The sequence below is a fragment of the Lepisosteus platostomus genome, chromosome 13 (assembly GCF_059453375.1).
Source record: "Lepisosteus platostomus isolate fLepPlt1 chromosome 13, fLepPlt1.hap1, whole genome shotgun sequence".
NCBI lineage: Eukaryota > Metazoa > Chordata > Actinopteri > Semionotiformes > Lepisosteidae > Lepisosteus > Lepisosteus platostomus.
The window spans coordinates 44889756-44907966 of NC_142623.1; the positions used below are offsets into that span (position 1 = coordinate 44889756).

At 38.7% G+C, this 18211-nt stretch overlaps 1 protein-coding gene and 1 long non-coding RNA gene across 6 annotated transcripts in view; one reads left to right on the forward strand and one right to left on the reverse strand.

Moving 5' to 3' along the window:
• Window positions 1-18211, reverse strand: part of LOC148650764 (pro-neuregulin-2, membrane-bound isoform-like) — a 307325-nt gene that overhangs the window by 65362 nt on the left and 223752 nt on the right. The gene's annotated exons all lie outside the window — the stretch shown is intronic.
• Window positions 8764-16819, forward strand: LOC148650765 (uncharacterized). Its single transcript, XR_015926222.1, has 3 exons — window positions 8764-8914; window positions 16347-16451; window positions 16752-16819. It is a non-coding gene; the product is annotated as an uncharacterized LOC148650765 (long non-coding RNA).

Consider the following 18211-nt stretch of genomic DNA (forward strand, 5'->3'; position numbering starts at 1 on the left):
TTTTGTTAAATTTTATGGGGAAATTTAGTATGTTAAGTATGACTACTGCAGAAGTTCTCAGTTCACATCCACATTTTTCAGCTCCCTCAGGTTCCTAGGATTGACATAATATATTGCAAAGGACGGCAGTTTGAATTGAATTACTTTCCTTTTTATTTGAGTGATTTCCATTATCAGTAATTCACCTTGTGCATACAACTATTGTACCAATACTATTTAAAAATGCCTAGAGTCTTCCTGCAACTTTCCTGTTGATATGATGGACACCAGAGACAATGCACTCGCAATACATTATTTACACAAAACAGTCACTATGATTTCACTATTTGAAACTGCATTAAATCAAAGTTGTTAATTTTAAGGACACATGGGTGGTTACAAAGGCTTGACGCACTAAGGTTTCTGTGTTACATCAACAACAGATACCACTGAATCAGCAAATCAGTCCATGAGCCTTTCTGCTCAGGCAAACAAATGTGCCACTAGACCTTTCATTGTATACTGTACCATGCAGCTCGACACTGATGGTCTACTTTGCACCAGGACCAGTATCTCACCAGGATCCTGAGAGGCCATGTTCCATGCTGGAAAGCAGAAAGGCTAATGAAGGTCAAGTGAATGAACTGTACTGTGCACAACAGCCATTCGTGCATTTTGTTTTGTTAAAACATGATGTAAACTCTCAATCTCATATTACAGCAGAAATGGATATAGTTACTTGGACACCCTCATGACAAAAGAGGAGGTGGTTCCCCATGAGCAGTCTCTGCACAGCCTCTTCCAGGAACACCGGATTTCGTCTCCCCACGTTAGTTACAGGGTGTCGGGAGCCGACTGTGGCAGACAGGGGGCTGCTGCCGTCACTGTGAGTTCACTCATCAGCCCGACTTCTCCCCTCTGCCCAGAATCAAATCCTTGAGATTTTCTGCATAGATCATAGATTGGGTTGCAAGGAGTGGGGGAGGGGGGTTCTCTCTGTCTATATTATCTTGTTTCCAGATTATAAAATACCAAACAAAACAAAAAAAATACATACAGTTGCATACAAAGAACAGCAGTGCAGTACCTCTGAGGATGGTACTACATTCCAGACTTAGTGACATGTAGACAGGATGCTCTTCTAATGCCATATTCCTGCTCATTCACTGTGGATCTTCCCTGAAGCCAGCTGCTTTCACCAGACAAGCACCGAAGCTTAAACTGAACTTCTGTACACTGGTCTAATGCTGCAGCAATGCCAAAAACAAATGTTTTTGATGGATTCCACAAACAGTTTATTTTATTGGGTACTAAAGAAGCAGACACATCAGGAGAAAATACAACCTGTTTAAACCTCCCAGGTTTCTCATGCTGCAGATGCTGGTGTTAACTTTACCATGATAGAAGAGCACATTGAAACAGGATGATGGAGACAATAAAGAATCTGTGGACATTTTATGATGAAGGAAAATAGTTTTAAAAAAAAAGCGAAACATCAGAAAACCAGTAGTACAAGTCCTTGACTTTGTGGGACAGACAAAAATGAAACAGTTAGCCATCACCTGAGAAGCCTACCAATGTAAAAGTGAATATCTGCTCAGTGCTATTAAAAAGGACTGGTGGTCACAAAAGTTAATGGCAAGATTGCTGTAAAAAACACATGTTAAAACTGTAATAATAATTTAAATACTGTATGTGCTTCCGCCCTGGAGTGCAACACATTAATATGTAATATATGCTATTGTTGCTCCTCAGTTCTTTTTGCCGTGTTATTTTTCTAGATATTTTATATAGGATGACATGGTCTTTAATCATGTTAATATAATCCTGCTATGTCTTCTGAAGAAAATTATTATGGATGGTGAACAATGGAATATTAAAAAATATTTGTTTCACACCAGTATAAACAAGAAAAAATCATTTTTAAAAAGGAACTGTACATATGCATTAAATATACATATGGCTCCAAAAAAAGGCAAGCAGAATTAGGGGATTCACAAAGCAGCACAGAGGGTCTGGAGAAAGAAGGTTTTATTTTATTTCCAACTACTGCATGGCAAGTTGTGCTCCAATTATTCTGCTTACAGCATTAAGCCTGATACTTTATATTTTGGTTAAAGGCAACATCAAGGTAGAGATATAGAGATGGTTCTAGTCACATGCCAGTGTTTGAAGGATGTCAGACCCATGTAGAACGTTACACAAGAGCTGCACAGATGCTTCAGCAGTTCTGTAAATTACTTATACTAAAATTTCCCCCATATAAATGTTTAGATATCTTCAAATGTATCACACTTTTAAAAGTTCCAAGTTCAGAAGTAAGAGACCAAGACATCTGGCTTTGCTAGCATTTCGTGGAATCTGTGAGTGTTAGTAAGTGTTTGAAATCATGATCCAGGCAAAGAGCCAACAAGACAGAACATTATCTTTAAGAAGAATTTGACCAGACCACATAAACAACTATTATTAATGTTATGGCATTAGAAACTACCATACAACAAAGAGAACTCATTATGTTTGCAAACAATGTGCCCACGGTAAAAATGTTCTCCATCAGTTTTTCCTTCTTTATTCCTTTTATTAAAATGTCTTTTTTTCTATTTGTCTTTCTCCTATTACCTTAAATGGCCACAAAGCTGATTTGTCTGGTCTTGTTTGACACAGTTATTAAGAGAAAACATTGTTTAAAAGAATTCAAAGGAACATACTGATTGCACAACATGATATAAACAAGGATATCAATGGAGAGTACTTACAGAATGTCCCTGTGGTTTCAGTGCTGTCTTTCTTAGATGTAGACAGCAGGGGAATTTGTGACACTGTAGAAAGAGCCACATCCTGTTTGTCAGCAGGCTCCACAGGTACAGAGATCATCTTTTGGGTTGTCAACATGAGAGAGTCTAAGGTAGGCACTGAAGCAGAGTAAATATCACCCGAAATGGTCACGCTTGGACTCGTTCCTTTTGTCAATACCAGCACACCTTCATTCATATTGGTGGGCAGGGTTTGCAGGTATCCGTCGGTGGGGAATGCCTTTCCACCTATTAAATCCATCAGGTCAGGAGTCCTGTTCCAGACCAATCCAGAACCAGGAGCCAGCAACCATTTCAGAAAAACAATGCACATCCCCAAGCCAAGCAAGAAGAACAGAGAGGGGATAAGGAAGAGCCTATCAGAGATTACACACTTTGTGACCTGAGTTTCTTCCACATAAATGCAACAACAACCACTCCTGGACTCCTGCCCTGAGGGCAGTGGTGCTGCACTCCTCTCCACACGAGACCTTGATCCTCCTTCCATCTCTGGGACACAGAAAGACGGCACAGGAAAGCTCAGCTGATAGAATGGACATCTTGAGTCATTCTTCTAGTCGGGATGGAAAGACTATTGAAAATTTGAACACAGAAACTTTGAAGTTCAGGAAGGAAATCTTTCTGAAAAACATCCTATTTCCTATGACAGCTTTTATAAGCCTTATGGTCATTTGTAATTTTGCATATCAATGTGTCCAAAGCTATGAAACAGGAATGCCTGAGCTATTTGCTAATAAACAGAATAATATGCAAAGAAAAAAAGAAGTAAAACAAATTCTAAGCACCACTTTCAGAGTCATCAGACATTTCTGATTATAAGAAGAAAATATTTTATAAATGTAGAAGCTTAATTTCTGCAGGAGAAAGCAAGTGTTTTCTGCCAGCCCATTGTTTCGCGATGCGTCTCCCTTTGCAAGCGTGCTCAGAAAGACTGCAGACCTACTAGACCTGGGTGAATTCTGCGCAATAACCATTTCATCCCACCCCCCATGACAAACTGCCTTGAAAGTCAAATTAGAGCGAATCCTTTGGACTGGAGTGCTAAGGCATCACTTATGTCTTTTCAACAAGAAGGGATGAGCAATCGATTAAAGCTGTACCAGAGAGATTCATGCAAGCACACAAGCAGCTGACATACATAACCTCAGGATACTGCTCTCTTGGGAGCAGCAATCAGGGGGTTGTATCCCAGCAGGGGATTCCAAGCACAGCTCTGGCTCATACTTATCAAGTTTCAACCCATTCTCTTCAAGTTAGGCACACAGTATTGTCAGAAATGTGCCTCATTAGCTTCAACTTTTTAAAAGCTTTTATCAGTCAATAAATACACATCAGATGGATATGCAGCACTAAAACAATTCTGAAGTGTTAAAACAAATGTTAGCTGTTTTTATTAGTTTATTCTGAAGGACCATATCCATTTGATATCACCCAGGGTCTGAATGCTAATGGGAGAAACAGAACAGTTTTACAGCTGCCACACGAATTCTCTCTCGTTTTCGACAAGGTGGCCCTTAATTTGGGAATCACTGAAGTAATGAATTCTTTAGGACCACCAGCAATAACAAAGACAGCTTAATTTGATTAACATAAGGGGCATCCCTTTGAGAAATCACACAGTAGAGAAGTATGGTCAGCACTGGATTTAATCATAGTTGCAGGTCTTGTTAATGCTTAGTAAAGACTCTAAATACTTACAGTACACGCATATTGGATCTTAGTGTGGAATTGACAAAAAACAATTAATTAAAATTTAAAAACTGCAATAAATTAACCTGCACAGAGTTTATCACACTTGAGAAGTGTACCATGAAATGAAATGCTAATTTTCCAATGCTAGAAGAAATGTTTACATTCATGATGACAGATGAAGGTGAAACTTTTGTAAAAGGAAGGCAACATAAATGGTGAAATTAAGTAACTTGGCTACATCTGAAATATGTTTTAAAAACTTTCATGTAGAATATAAAAAGTTACTTTATCATTGTGAACGACCTAAAATGGAAGCATTTTAATAATAAAATAATTGTCTTTAACTCAATTCTAAAAAAAATTCGAGTTGATTTTATTATGCAAAGCAAGTGGAACCAATTTATTGCTGCTGGGGTTGCAGAGCTACAATTCTGCTGATGCCTAACGCATGGCTGGATCAGTGTTTAAACTAAACCTAAGAAATTTCAATGCACAGGGCTGCCGGGGCTGCCTCAGGCAGTTAGAACTGTACACACTGGGTACCTGTGGACCCACAGCATTGTCAAGAACAGCCACATTGCTGGTTCAACACAAGCCCCATCAGCAGAAGGTGCTGTGAGACTCTCAGTGTTTTCAATGGTAGAGGACTTGATACTGCACTGAGTCAATTTGTTCTTAGTCTTTATCCTTCCTATATTACTGTTTGAGGTATTTTACATATAAAACATAAAAGTACTACCTACTGTAGCATAAGCTGTGTGAATTGCAGCATTTCAAGAATGGGAAATCCTCCAAGACAAAAAGGGTGTGTGGTGTGATGATTGCTGTTTTTAAACCGAGTACAGGCAGTACAATGAGGCTCTGAACTGCACAGCTCCAGACCAGTTACTGTACATGTCACAGACCAGTGCATGCCTCGGCCGAAACATTGTGTTTTTTTTCTTCTCTTTTCAGCATGGAATAAACCTATTACTTTTTCTTATACATGTAGTTATGAATGAATACATATACAGTATGATTGTATCAATTGAAGCAAAAAAGTAAAAAGAATGATCATAAGACCAATAATTAAACTCCAAGTTAGAGTTTGCCACTGAGAATAGTAATTACCATTTTTCTAGCTTTTCCTTTTAGTTTTTAGTGTTAGTGTGCATTTTTATATTATACCAGTACCAAACACATTACTGTATTTCCATACTCTTAAGTGTTAATTTAGGGATGACTGAATAGTATTTATGTGCTCTACAGATTACAGCACCATATTAATACTTACTATCTAGTTTTAGATGGGAACCAAAACTAACGTGAAGTGAAGTTCTTAGTGTCATCACTAGTTCTAAGATATATTTTTTCTGTGCTTGAGGCTTCTTTCAGTAAACTATTTTTCATAATTAAGAAGGTTAGTGATTCAAAACATCTTAAGCAGCATCCAGACTTCCTCACCAAAATCCGCTAATATTTCAAGACTCCCCAGTGACTAATTACACTAATAGCACAATGTGTAACATATCATTTAGGTCTTCGCCTCTGATTCAACTTTCCATAGCAAACAGTTGCTGATCCTGACTAGGGTTTCAGGGGGAGAGCAGTTATGGTTTGAGGCTTCCTTAGATTAAAAGGAGAGTATATTCTAGTAAAAATAGAGCACCACCCAGACCTGCTCAGTGCAGTTTTGCTTTAGGTTGAGCTAATAAGAACAACATATGTTGACTGGCCATCCAAGATGAAATCAGATGATATATTTAAGACTGAAGATCAGGTGATGTACAACAAAACCCCACCCTTGCCCGTGTTAGTTACAAAAATAAAAAAGATTCTAGGCTAAAAAATAAAAAAAAGATGCAACAAAGTCTGCTTCTTAAGAACCCACTGAACTGAAAACAAATGGGTCTCCTCCAGGGCGGACCCTGGCCTTGATCCTCCTGCTCCCCCTCGGCCCTGAATTGGAAGAAGCGGTTAGAAAATGAATGGATGGGAGAACTGAAACCAATGGTAATAAATTTACTACGTAGCTTTCTTAGTTAAAGGCCCTGAGTTTTGTTATACTTCATACACTCTTATTTGATTAACCATTTGAGCCTCAACTGTCTACTTGAGCAAACTGCAGCTGATGAGTATGACTAATAATGGAAGAAGTACTGTAGGAGCTGCTTTTATTTATTTAATTTCATATGAGAAAATACTACTTTGGACAGCAGCCTAGTAGAAAAATGCACATTTATCCAAACCTGCCTGTACTCAGAAACTGCCTGGGAGGCACTAAGTCACACAATCGAAAGCAAAGACTCCTGCCACACAAATAGCAGGAATCAATAGCATTGATTTTTAGAGGTACTTCACATTCAGCCATGATTGTACCTAATGTCTAAAAAGATTTCTTATTATCAGAGTACCGTGAATCATTGCATTTTGTTTGGTGGGGGGTTTGAGAAGAAATTGCAAAAAAAGGAGAGAACGCAAGTGATACGCCTGCTGGAAACAGCAGCACAAGTGTGACTGATGAGAGATTTTGAACACTCAGCCCAGCTGGCTTTCTCATTCAGAGCTATAAAACCAGCCCTCACAGAAGGAATGAAGCTGAGACCACACACTGCAAGGAGTCCTGCGGAGAGCATCCACACCGCCCTCCACCGGCTCCCTGAGCAGGTAGCCCTCTGACTGCTGTACGGCTTAATAAAGCTATGGCAAGAGCACAGCGCACACACGGTACAGTACTTCAAATACCAACAGATACGTTAATTCCATTTTCCAAAGAATACTACAGCTTAAAATGTTGCTTCCCTTACAAAAATGTTAGTATTTATGTCTGAGAAGTGGTATGGAATCCACAAGTGTGGAGAGTTACCTGGCTTACCTTCTCAGCAGGCCAAGAGATGTGGAGATTTCAGTTTTGAGATTGCAAAGCTAGTCTGTACACTCAGATGTAATAAACAACTTTGATTGCCCTGTACTATAGTTAACAGTGCAACCAATTGTAAGGCTCTAATTGTATGACGCTGTTCGTTGTGTGCCCGATTTTTAATTAAAAGCATTCTACAGACTATATAAGTAGCAAAGCACGAGAATTAACACCACTCAACAGAAACCCGGCAGTCCAGAGAAGGTTTAAGAGGAAAGTTATAAGGAACAATTGGATTTGGCCAACCCCTAGAAACAATTTATGTAAGGTTACAAACAAGGTCTTGTCAGAGTGGTCAAGAGAGGAAGACCTCCAGCATGGGGCACTGCAGAAGACTTTGCAATGCAAGACTACTCGTCCTGCAAACCTAATGAGCTTGTTAAAAGTGATGGGAATGTGACTATAGACACCACACAGTTAGAATGACCTTAGATGAAAACCATCCTGGAGTTGAGGCACAGCATCAACTCCAGGATTGCACAATGAAGTGTGTCACCCCTTCAAAGAGACACAAACTATTGACCACAAGCCTTAACAAGCACCTGGTGAGATCATTCAAGTATCCAACTGTTTTAATTTGTGTGGTGGTAGTCTTTGGGCATCTTGATGTGGATCTGAGTCTGTTTGTCCATGTGTTTAGTCTTTATTAACAGCAGTCAAGGCTCTGAACTAGTGACAGGTATGTCTTGAGTTTCAATCCCAGATACGGGGCAAAATACTGGTATCTGTGAGGAAGGTGCTTCACCCAAATCAGTCTAAAACATTACTAGAACTTGTACTGTATGTGAAAACGGGCAAATGTAACCTTTGCATTTGACTTCTTGCTGCAGCATGCAAATTTAACACTTGTTCACACCTGTTGCTGCCTCAATCACTGTGCTCCTCCCTATCTTTCATCTCTTATCTCTACCTACTGTATGCTTCCTCTTACCCTGACTGTCCCATTCATCTAGACTTCATGAGACAGTAGTCTCAACTAAACCTATTGAAAGCTATTTCAGAGCAGAAGGGACAACAAAGGCAGTCTGACCTCAACAATAGTCTCCATTCCTAATCCCTGGAAAAGCTAAAAGCAAGTGGAGATCTCAAAGAGAGCCATTTCACTGGCCCAGGCATTGGTCTTTTATTCTAGAAGCTCCTCCCGTTGTCACCACCCACAGGCCCCTTAAAGACATGCTGCCCTTTCATATACAAATTCCGAAAATAACAATATAAAAAGAACAATGTTTTTTTTTCCCCAAGCAAAACCTCTCAAACCTGTTGTGTACTTGAATAAATGTGTCCATGAATATGAGGGCTGTTGAGCAGAAGGGGTATTTACTGTAAGTGACTGGGAGACCAGCTCCCCTCCAGACCACAAGAGGGCACTGGGGAAGCAGGCTGGCGGCAGTCTGATTACTGCTTCTTGGACTATATACAGTATTTTTGGACGTGATACAGAGCTTTTTGGCAAGCTGTAGTTTCAACATTCAGAATTATTTCCAAGTCAGTTTTGCCTTTTGCTGTGGACAATACAAATTTTCTGCAACAGGTAATCACACAGTTTTTCTTCATTTCAAGAAGACCAGTTTGCCCTGGCCTGCTAGCTGAATGTATCTGCAGGCTGTGAGATGGCACACCATCATACATTATTTATAGTACTTCAATGTCACTGTATTTATGGTTTCCTCTGTATTTACTCTGTGTACACTGTAAGTCGCTCTGGATAAAGACGTCTGTTAAGCAAGTAAATAATCATGAATCTGCTTTGGTATCTGGATTATTTTACTTGCAGACATTGTGAAATTCTGAAAGTGAAACTCTTAGCCACAGTATAAACAAATGGACACTATTAAAATCCTCTTCACATCCATCAGAGGATTTAATAAATGGTGAACTATGCAGAACCTTGATAGTTTACACCCCAGACAGATTCAAATTGTCAGTACAGTAGCAGAGAAACTATATTCTGTAAGACCAATTTGAGTTTGTGTTGAGCAATTTCTTTAATGTGTGCCAATGTTGAAAAAATAAAAGAAATATTAACATTGTAAAAGGTAATGGATAGTAGTATTTGCCAGCTGGTCTCATACAAAGGAATAAGTGTTTGACCTCTTTTTCTGAGGTTTCATAGTTTGGCTTCTGTGGTCTGGACTTTCTGTAATTACTGCTTTATGCACTGGATTTGTGTCTTAGACTGGTACTTCCTTTATCTGATGAACCCTCCAGCTCTTTATTATATTTTAATAAACTGAAATTTCTCTGATTGTCATGGTTTTCATTCTTTTGAAAGCAAGGTTATATAATAGCTTTGTTCAATTCTAATCTAATTGCTAAAGTGTTTAAGAGTATTTTTTTTACAATGAAAAAACAATTTTAACTCCTTGCCTTATTCAGATACCGTGCAATAGACATACAGTACATTAACAGTACAGACTTATGATATAGAGTGGAAAAAAGCCCACTAGCTGCAAAATAAAATAGGATCTCTGAGCACAGGCTCATCTAAGTTTTGGTTTACATCTCCCATTGTCAACCCCGTTCTTTTAAATTTGTTTATAAGAAAACAAAACTAAGTCACAATGCAAAAAAAGCCAAACACAAAATTTTTAGTTGAACAAAAACAAAAATACTTTTTGAGCTTCAAATGCTTGGATGCGCTCATGTGAGGAATTATATAGATTAATAATACCAGAACATGAATAAAAGTACCTTTTTATTTTCCATGTGTGGGAAAGAATGTGTAGATGGTTGTTGATAATCCAGTGGTTAAGCAGTGTAGCTTTGACATAGTTTTGCTGTGTGTTACTCTGAGCAAAGTACTCCCTCTATGCTCAGTTATTCGTCTCTACAAGTTACCTCACTAAAAGCTTCTGGCGAGTCATTGTGCATCATTTTTCAGGAATCAAACACATGGCATTCCCTTACACAAGGAGGTGCAGGTGTCTGCTCAGCCACATTGCTGTAAAGCTCACTTCCTGGAGTATTGCAAGAAGTGGAAGAAAAACGCATTTGTGCTTTTTTTAGTTGGTGAATCTTTATATATGTGACTTTACTGTTGAGGAGAAATTTCTAAGTCTGAACAGGTGCCTGAAAGCCAGATAAACTGGATTCTTGTAAAATATTTGTAGTGAATTAGAAACATAATTATTAGACATAATAAATAACTATTATTGTATTCAACAGAATATGCATATTTACAGAAATAAACTGAAATAACAGTATGTACAGAAGTAAAACAGTATTCTGCATACTACTATATACAGTAGTATATACACCAGTACACCAGTACAATACACCAGTATTACGGAAACAAATTTAGACCTGAACATGGATCCTTGCCCAGAAGAAGCTCCTGTTCAGCCACAGCTCGAAGGGACAGAGCTCAGCTCCTCTTGCAATGGCCAGTGAAATCCTGTTTGACGCATGTGGGAAAACCCTGGCAGCCCACCAGGGGCGCGCATGGCCAGTCACAGAGTCCGCCACTCAGGCTCACACTGCCCACATCGCCCTGGGAGGAAACTGTGCCGGAGCCCCAACATCCCAAACCAGGCTGCAGACACAGGCTTAGGCCAAGCATGACCCCAGTCTACAAACAGGAGGACACTGCACGATCTGCAAAGCTCTACTACAGAGTTCTGAAAGAACAGGACCTCCTGGGATGTTTTCACGAGGGCAGTCCGACAGCAGGGCCCACACAACAAACAGGCCCACACTGACTGAGAACCTTGACATTAATTACCAGGTCACCCCACAGGAGGGCAAGTCAGGCAGTAATGAATTCTCCTGCTGTCAGAGGAAATGGTTCTTTTGCTAAACATTCATCAGTCTGAAAGAGTAACTTGTAATGGAAGGTGACACCCTAAAACAGTGTGAATCTATGCAGAATGCAGCATTCAGCTCTGATTATCATATTAGAAATACTGCTTGCTATAAAAAGTTATACAGTATGATTAGCAAGAACACCTCAGGACAGAAAGAAGAGGCTCAATGGAGAGGCTAAAAATAAAGTAAGAATATTTCTATGGAAAATTCATAGCTGTGTTCAAAGTGCTGCTAGGTATGTTCAGACTTACAGTAGCTCTGACTTACATCTCCAATTTGTGCTCATACGTGAAAGCCAGAAACGTAATCAGAAGTAGTTTGATAAAATAAAATGCAGTTCTCTTGTCAAAGTGTTGAGAGTGTATCAATGGAAAACTGTGCCTATACAATAGGTATGACACTTCTCCAATATGCCCAGCCATCTACATTGGAGAAATAGGAAGGAGACTCGGAGACCGCTTCAGAGAACATGTCAGGGCTGTGATTAAAGATCTCGCCAAGCCCATTGTTTCTTATTTCACCTCTGACGGCCACGACCACTCTAATCTCTCCGTCTGTGTTCTCAGAGATGGTTTTCCCAACTCATACATCAGAAAGACTACAGAAACCAAAATTATCCTGCAGCTAGGATCACACCTTCCCCCTTCTCTCAACGACAGACTACTTTTCTTCTAAATTCTCTCTATTCTCTCTATTCTCTCTAGGTGTGTTTCATTTCACACCTCTCTACACCTATTCTGACTTCGCACCTCTTGATTGGCCTCTCTTTCTGCCCCCTGCTCCCGCCTCTCACTCCTCCTCTCTCCCAGCCTTTGTTCTCCCGCTACATCACCTTTGCTTACTGCCTTGTCTTTCTCACACCTGAAGAAGGCTCCACAGCTGAAACGTTGTGTTTTCTTGCTTCTTTTTATTAGCATGGAATAAACCTATTACTTGTCACTTCTCCAATAGGTTGAGAAAATAATAGGTTATCTGAGAAAGAGTCAGGATAATAAGCTATACAAGATAAGCACATTGCACATAATCCTTTCCATTAGATTATTCTTTAATTGGAAAGTATTTCTGAAATGTCTTCTTAGACATGTTAGACTTAGTTCTGGAAGGACAACGCTACAAAGGAATATACAATTTTTAATTTGGATGAAATTCCTAGGTGCATGAGTGAACTTTACAAAAGCTATCAAACAACTACTACATAAGGATTTCTTTGTGCATTTATATACATCATCATTGTTTCATTGAATGGTATGCTGTTACTAAAAATACAGTAATAATATTCTACAGACAACAGCAATAGATTTATTAACATAAGTGTGTCTGATTAGGTCACAGCACATATCACTCACATCAATGGAAGTCACTACACATGAAAGAATACCTTAAAAGACAAAAATGTATTGCAGTTTTCACACAACCACAGAATGTGGAATAATCATAAAACAAAGATGCGTGTGTTAGCAGTGTCTCTAAAGCATGCGCCTACTTGGCTGCCTATGTTGACACAGCATTGAACCACAGCTGCTTAAAAATAGCCGTGAAATAGCTGGCTTTCAATGAACAACTATTTGCCCTTATGCATAAATAGCAATGGTATAGCTTGCATGCTGAACAGAATGATATGTGCAATTATAGCTGCACTTTAAAAGCTTGTTAAGTGTATTTTGAGTGAAGCTACATTTTAGAAATAATTAAAAACTAGAATTTCTGGTACAGTATGTTATTACACAGTAGTCGATGTATGGCCCATCTTCTGCGGAGGGTTAATTTAATGTGGTGAATGCGCAAGTAAGATGGTGCAAAGGCTGTTTGAGGGGACAGAGAGGCAGCCCCAATGCACATGTACCTCAAAGGCAAAAAGTTACCCCATATCACAGAATCACCAGTTTCAGCTGAAATATGCTTTTGCTGTTACAGTAAACTTTCGGTTTAACAGGCTTCAGATGTAATGGACAAAATCTACTAAAGGGCAATTTGCTGTAAAATCAGAAATACCAGACTTTCTCTGCAAAATCAGTAGGTAAATTTATTAGCATGGGTGTTGGTGTTTCACATGCTTTTGTGAATTTGTAACTTTAAAAAAAATCATTTAAAAAAGTATTAAAACTAAAATATTAAAGATATTTGAAAAAAGCTCCGAAAAACACAAATACTTAATACTTTAATACCTGAAAATAATAATAATAATAATAATAATAATAATAATAATAATAATTGCTTACAGTTATACAGTGTATAGCTCTTTTATGGACACTCCACTCAAAGTGCTCTATAGGTCATGGGGATCCCCTCCACCACCAGTGTGCAGCCCCACCTGGATAGTGCGTTAGTACGCTCCCCAAACACCAGTTTTCAGTGGTGAGGAGAACAGAGTGATGAAGCCAGTTCAGAGAATGGGATTATTAGGAGGCAATGACTGGTAAAGAACTGGGGGAAATTTGACCAGGATACAGGGGTAACACTGCTCCTGTCTCAGAGAAATGCCCTGGGATTTTTAATGACCACAGAGAGTCAGGACCTCGGTTTTACATCTCATCCAAATGACGGAGCCCTTCTTACAATAAAGAGTCCCCATCACTATACTCGGGCATTAGGACCCACACAGACCGCAGGGTGAGCCCCCTACTGGCCCCACTAACATCTTTTCGAAAAGCAACCTTAGTTTTTCCCAGGAGTCTCCCATCCAGGTACTAACCAGGTTCACACCTGCTGAGCTCCAGTGGGTTGTCAGTTGTGAACTGCAGGGTGATATGGCTGCTAGCACATATAAATGCTACATTGGTTTAAAATTCAGGAATATCAGTAGTGTTTGTGTTTCGTATACTTTAGCAAATTATACACAGCATATTTACAATACATGAAATTGTATATTTATGATAAAAACACACGTTTGTACATCTATGATAAAAATAAGTCAAAAGATCCAGAAGGCATATATATATACACATTAGTGTGTATAGATATTTTTATTTCTTATATAACTGTGTGTTTTATGGGCTGAAAACCAGTCTTTTGTGATTTAACTGATATTGCAATAACAGACACTTCTCCCCTCCATCAGCCCATTGGGATATTGTACTGTATCTTAAATCGCAGCACCATTGAGAAAGCCACTGCTCTGCTGTCTGTTTGAACTGTCCTTCAGCTGTGCATTGCTACCGGACACTAGAAGCTGTCCATCATTTTTTCTCATGTGACGCAGTGCTGGTGGAGTATGAGAAATGTGCAGTATCTAGCACTGATCTCTACAATTCCATCGCTCTGCTGGTTACAGCCACTGCATGATTCTCGGAAATACTCGACAGCTCACAGTGAAATTTGTGTATGTCTTACAGAGAGTTCGGGCGAATAACAGCAGGACCAAATGAGGAATGATTTCTGAAAAGTGGGCATGTCAGAACAGTGTAAGCACAAGTTCACATTCTACCCCTTTGGGACAGGAGGTGTTACAGAATTCAGAAGGTATAAAATAATTATTCTACTTTTTTTAAAGAAAAACATCCTGTACAAATTCTGCTACCTGTGTCATATAGAACACTGTCCATGTTCCTACAGTATTTCCAAGTGGTATTTATGTTTTATTATCAACGTCTTTGCAAAATTTCATACAGTTTTCATGCCAACTACTCCTAGGGTGGGAGTAGATAGGATATACTGTACAGTATATGCAGCAGTACTCAAACAGGAATACTGCTGTCATCAACAAGACCAGTTTCATCTGATTTGCACTGGATTCCCCCAGCAGCAAAGAGGGAGGGGATCCTGTTAATACATATTCATGTTTCTTAAGCTGTATCTTACAAATAACTTTCAGTAGGGTGCCTTAAGGCTTCAATCTCAGAAGAAACTAATCAAATCCCTTTGGACAGTATGCAGTGGTTCTTTCTTGGTGAACAATACTACTGTATGTTTTTGTAAGAAAATAGAGGGTTTAATTAATACAGTCAGTTCAGAATAAAAGTTCTATCAGCTTCTTAAATATCCCATTCAGGACAAAACAGAAACCAGGACAGCTAAGGTTAAAAAAATCAGATTTATTTGAGAAAAGCGTGAGAATATCTTATCTGTAAAATGATGAGGTGCACATCTCTGATTATAAACAAGCACTAACCTGACCTACACTAAAAACTGGATTTTTTTTTGCTGAAAGATGATCTTATAGTAGAGATATTTCAAAACAACTATATTAAAAAGAATAACAGCCAGCAGATCATATTCTAGTATACTAATCCAACTCATTATTGTGCCCCAAATAAAATTTATTTAAATACTTATATGTAAATACAGTATATGTTTTCCACTGATTTTCTTTTAATGTGTAGGCACACAAACATTTACAATTAATGACAAGTCATATAATTGTCATTGACCAGTACTGAACACAGCTAAACCATACAAAGTAAAATATTGTTGTATTCTTGTATGATGGCATTCTGTTAAAAAAGTAAACTCTCATTTTTCTTCAAACATATCTCATGGACAAATTCAGCTGATGCTGCAGAACATCCTGTGTCCTTGTAAAAACACTTCACATAACAGTAAATAGATGTACATAATTTGATAATTACCGTTTGAATGTCTTAACCATGATGGAACAGCAGAAGACACGAAGCAACACCTACAGCTCTTGCTACCACACTTCTGTAGCACTTTCTTTCTGCTGCTAGAAATTTCTCCCCGTTATTGCCCCCCCCCATCCTTGTTTACCTCCCAAATCTGGGCAAGTATTGACTTCAAGGTGGCATTTAAGAATGAATACCTTCATACACTTTTCTCTGATAGGCCTATGGTTTTTGTGCCTTTTGCCACATGACTTATTTATTCCTTTCAATACACAGTTCCCAGCAATTATTTATATAGCCTACAGCCATACCACCCTGAATATGCTCAGTCTTGTTTTATTTCAGACACTCAGCTGTGTCAGGCCAGTGCAGCATTTGTATTAGCTGTAAACACATCATCTGTTGAAAAGAAACAACAATTCTCTTTGCAGCAGAGGAATATTCGTCCAACTCCTCATGTTTTCTGATGGGAAGGGGGAGCTGAACAACATTGCAGGAATCATTGAAATTAATGCACTAGTGATTTTTGAAACTTGAGAATGCTCTTTGTTCATAATTTCTCCTGTTTCTGTTATCTGATGGACTGAAAATGGAACATAGGTCAGACGCCAAGATGAGGAAAGAAGCCAGCCCTCCTTGTTACCACAGCCTGCATAGGCAGCCACATCTAGATTATCCAGCACTCTTCCAGAAACCCTCAACAAGGTTTGTGCTCCACAAACTACATACGACATATTAAGTCATCAGCCTTTTCTAAGACTTGGTACACCTCTGTCAGATCCATCCAATATTTCCCAATGAGGATATCAGGTCTTTAAAACACTTACTGTATGTATGAAAACATTATGTATGAAATATGGGCCAGTAACTGGGCTACTGTTTTAATCTTCACTGGGCTCTTTCCAGAACTATCCTTTATAAAGCTTTTTCTTACTGGAAGAAAAATTTACCCTAACACAACACACCAACAGTAAGTTATGAAAGTTTTGTTTTTGTAATTCACAGCTGTCTGGAACCGTTCCATTTGGAAATTCGCTGTATTTGAGGCCTATCAGTTCACAGGTAGGTCCCATTACATTAATTTTCTTACTGTAAGTGGTTATAAAAATTCTGACACATGGCGTTGGATTTAATAAACCCAAACAAGGGTGGGTCTGCAACCTCAGGGCATGACGTAAAAGCTTGCTCATGTAACTTGAAGTAGTCTTTTAGTGGGATTGGTATCTGCAATGTTCACAGAAATGATGGAAAGTACTTAATTAGAACAACACTGGGGAAGACTCACAAATGGGGGAACTTAGAAGTCCGTGCAATTGGGAGGTTCATTATTATTGCAGTGGTCATTTAATCACACCTTTAAGTTTTAGGAAACTGTTACTCACAGACGAAAACAAAAATGTTGCTTCCATAAGCTTTTTACCTACACAGCACTCATTATTGGTAGTACTAATTCAAATGGCATTTTCGGTTGTCCCATACATACAGTAAGGTACCTGTATAGATTAATCTCCCAAAGAAACAAATAATTGTTTACTTCAACTGCATTAAAACAACATTTCTTTTTATAGACTATTCTAAGAATTAACAAGACATACATGAACGAATTAAAGTACATGTATAGTCTTGAAACATTTTTCTACAAAACAGTCCCAATAGATGCTTTTTGTCAGCTAGAAAATCTGGTAAATGTACATTAAGTTAAGAATTGTGCATGTCTGCTCTTTATACAGTATCTGCAATCTTAGAGCCTCTTTTGAGCCTGTTGTGTGGGTGTCTTTTTGTATCTTTTGGATACAATCATGAGTTTGTCACCTGACACCCACCATCTTCGTTACCAAGATGATGTTCTTGAAAGTTTCCAAATAATTAAATCTTATTCAATAATATAAAACATCAAAAGATTATTGGTGGGAATTATTGCTACTCTAACATAGTTTTCTGTTCTTTATAAAGCCCAGTTCAAGGTCACAGGTCAAGGGTCACAGCAATCTCAGAAGCAAAGGGTGGGTGGTGGGAATACACCTTGAACAGGATGCCAGTCCATTGCAGGATGAACACAGACATACAATTTACAATTTACAATTAATTTACTTCACTTGATAGCACAGAGCTTGTACTGATTAGCAGCCATACCTGAACAAGTACCTTCAATCAAACGAGTAGCTAATGTCACTGTAAAAGTAAGAATGACCATAAGTCATACTTAGTTTTGCAAAAAGCAGGCCTGCTAAAGCCTGTCTTTTCCTGTTTTGGAACAAGTCAAGCTTTATTCCATGCTGAAAAGATCTTCCACACCCGAAGAGGCTCCACAGCTAAAACGTTGTGTTTTCTTTCTTCTCTTTTCAGCACAGCATAAACCTATTAATTGTTTCTTTGCAGCCTATGCATGCTGACACAGCTACCCACCTGAACTACATTTCCTGTTTTTGCCTTCAGAGAAAGTCACTTTAAAATGATTCTTTCTT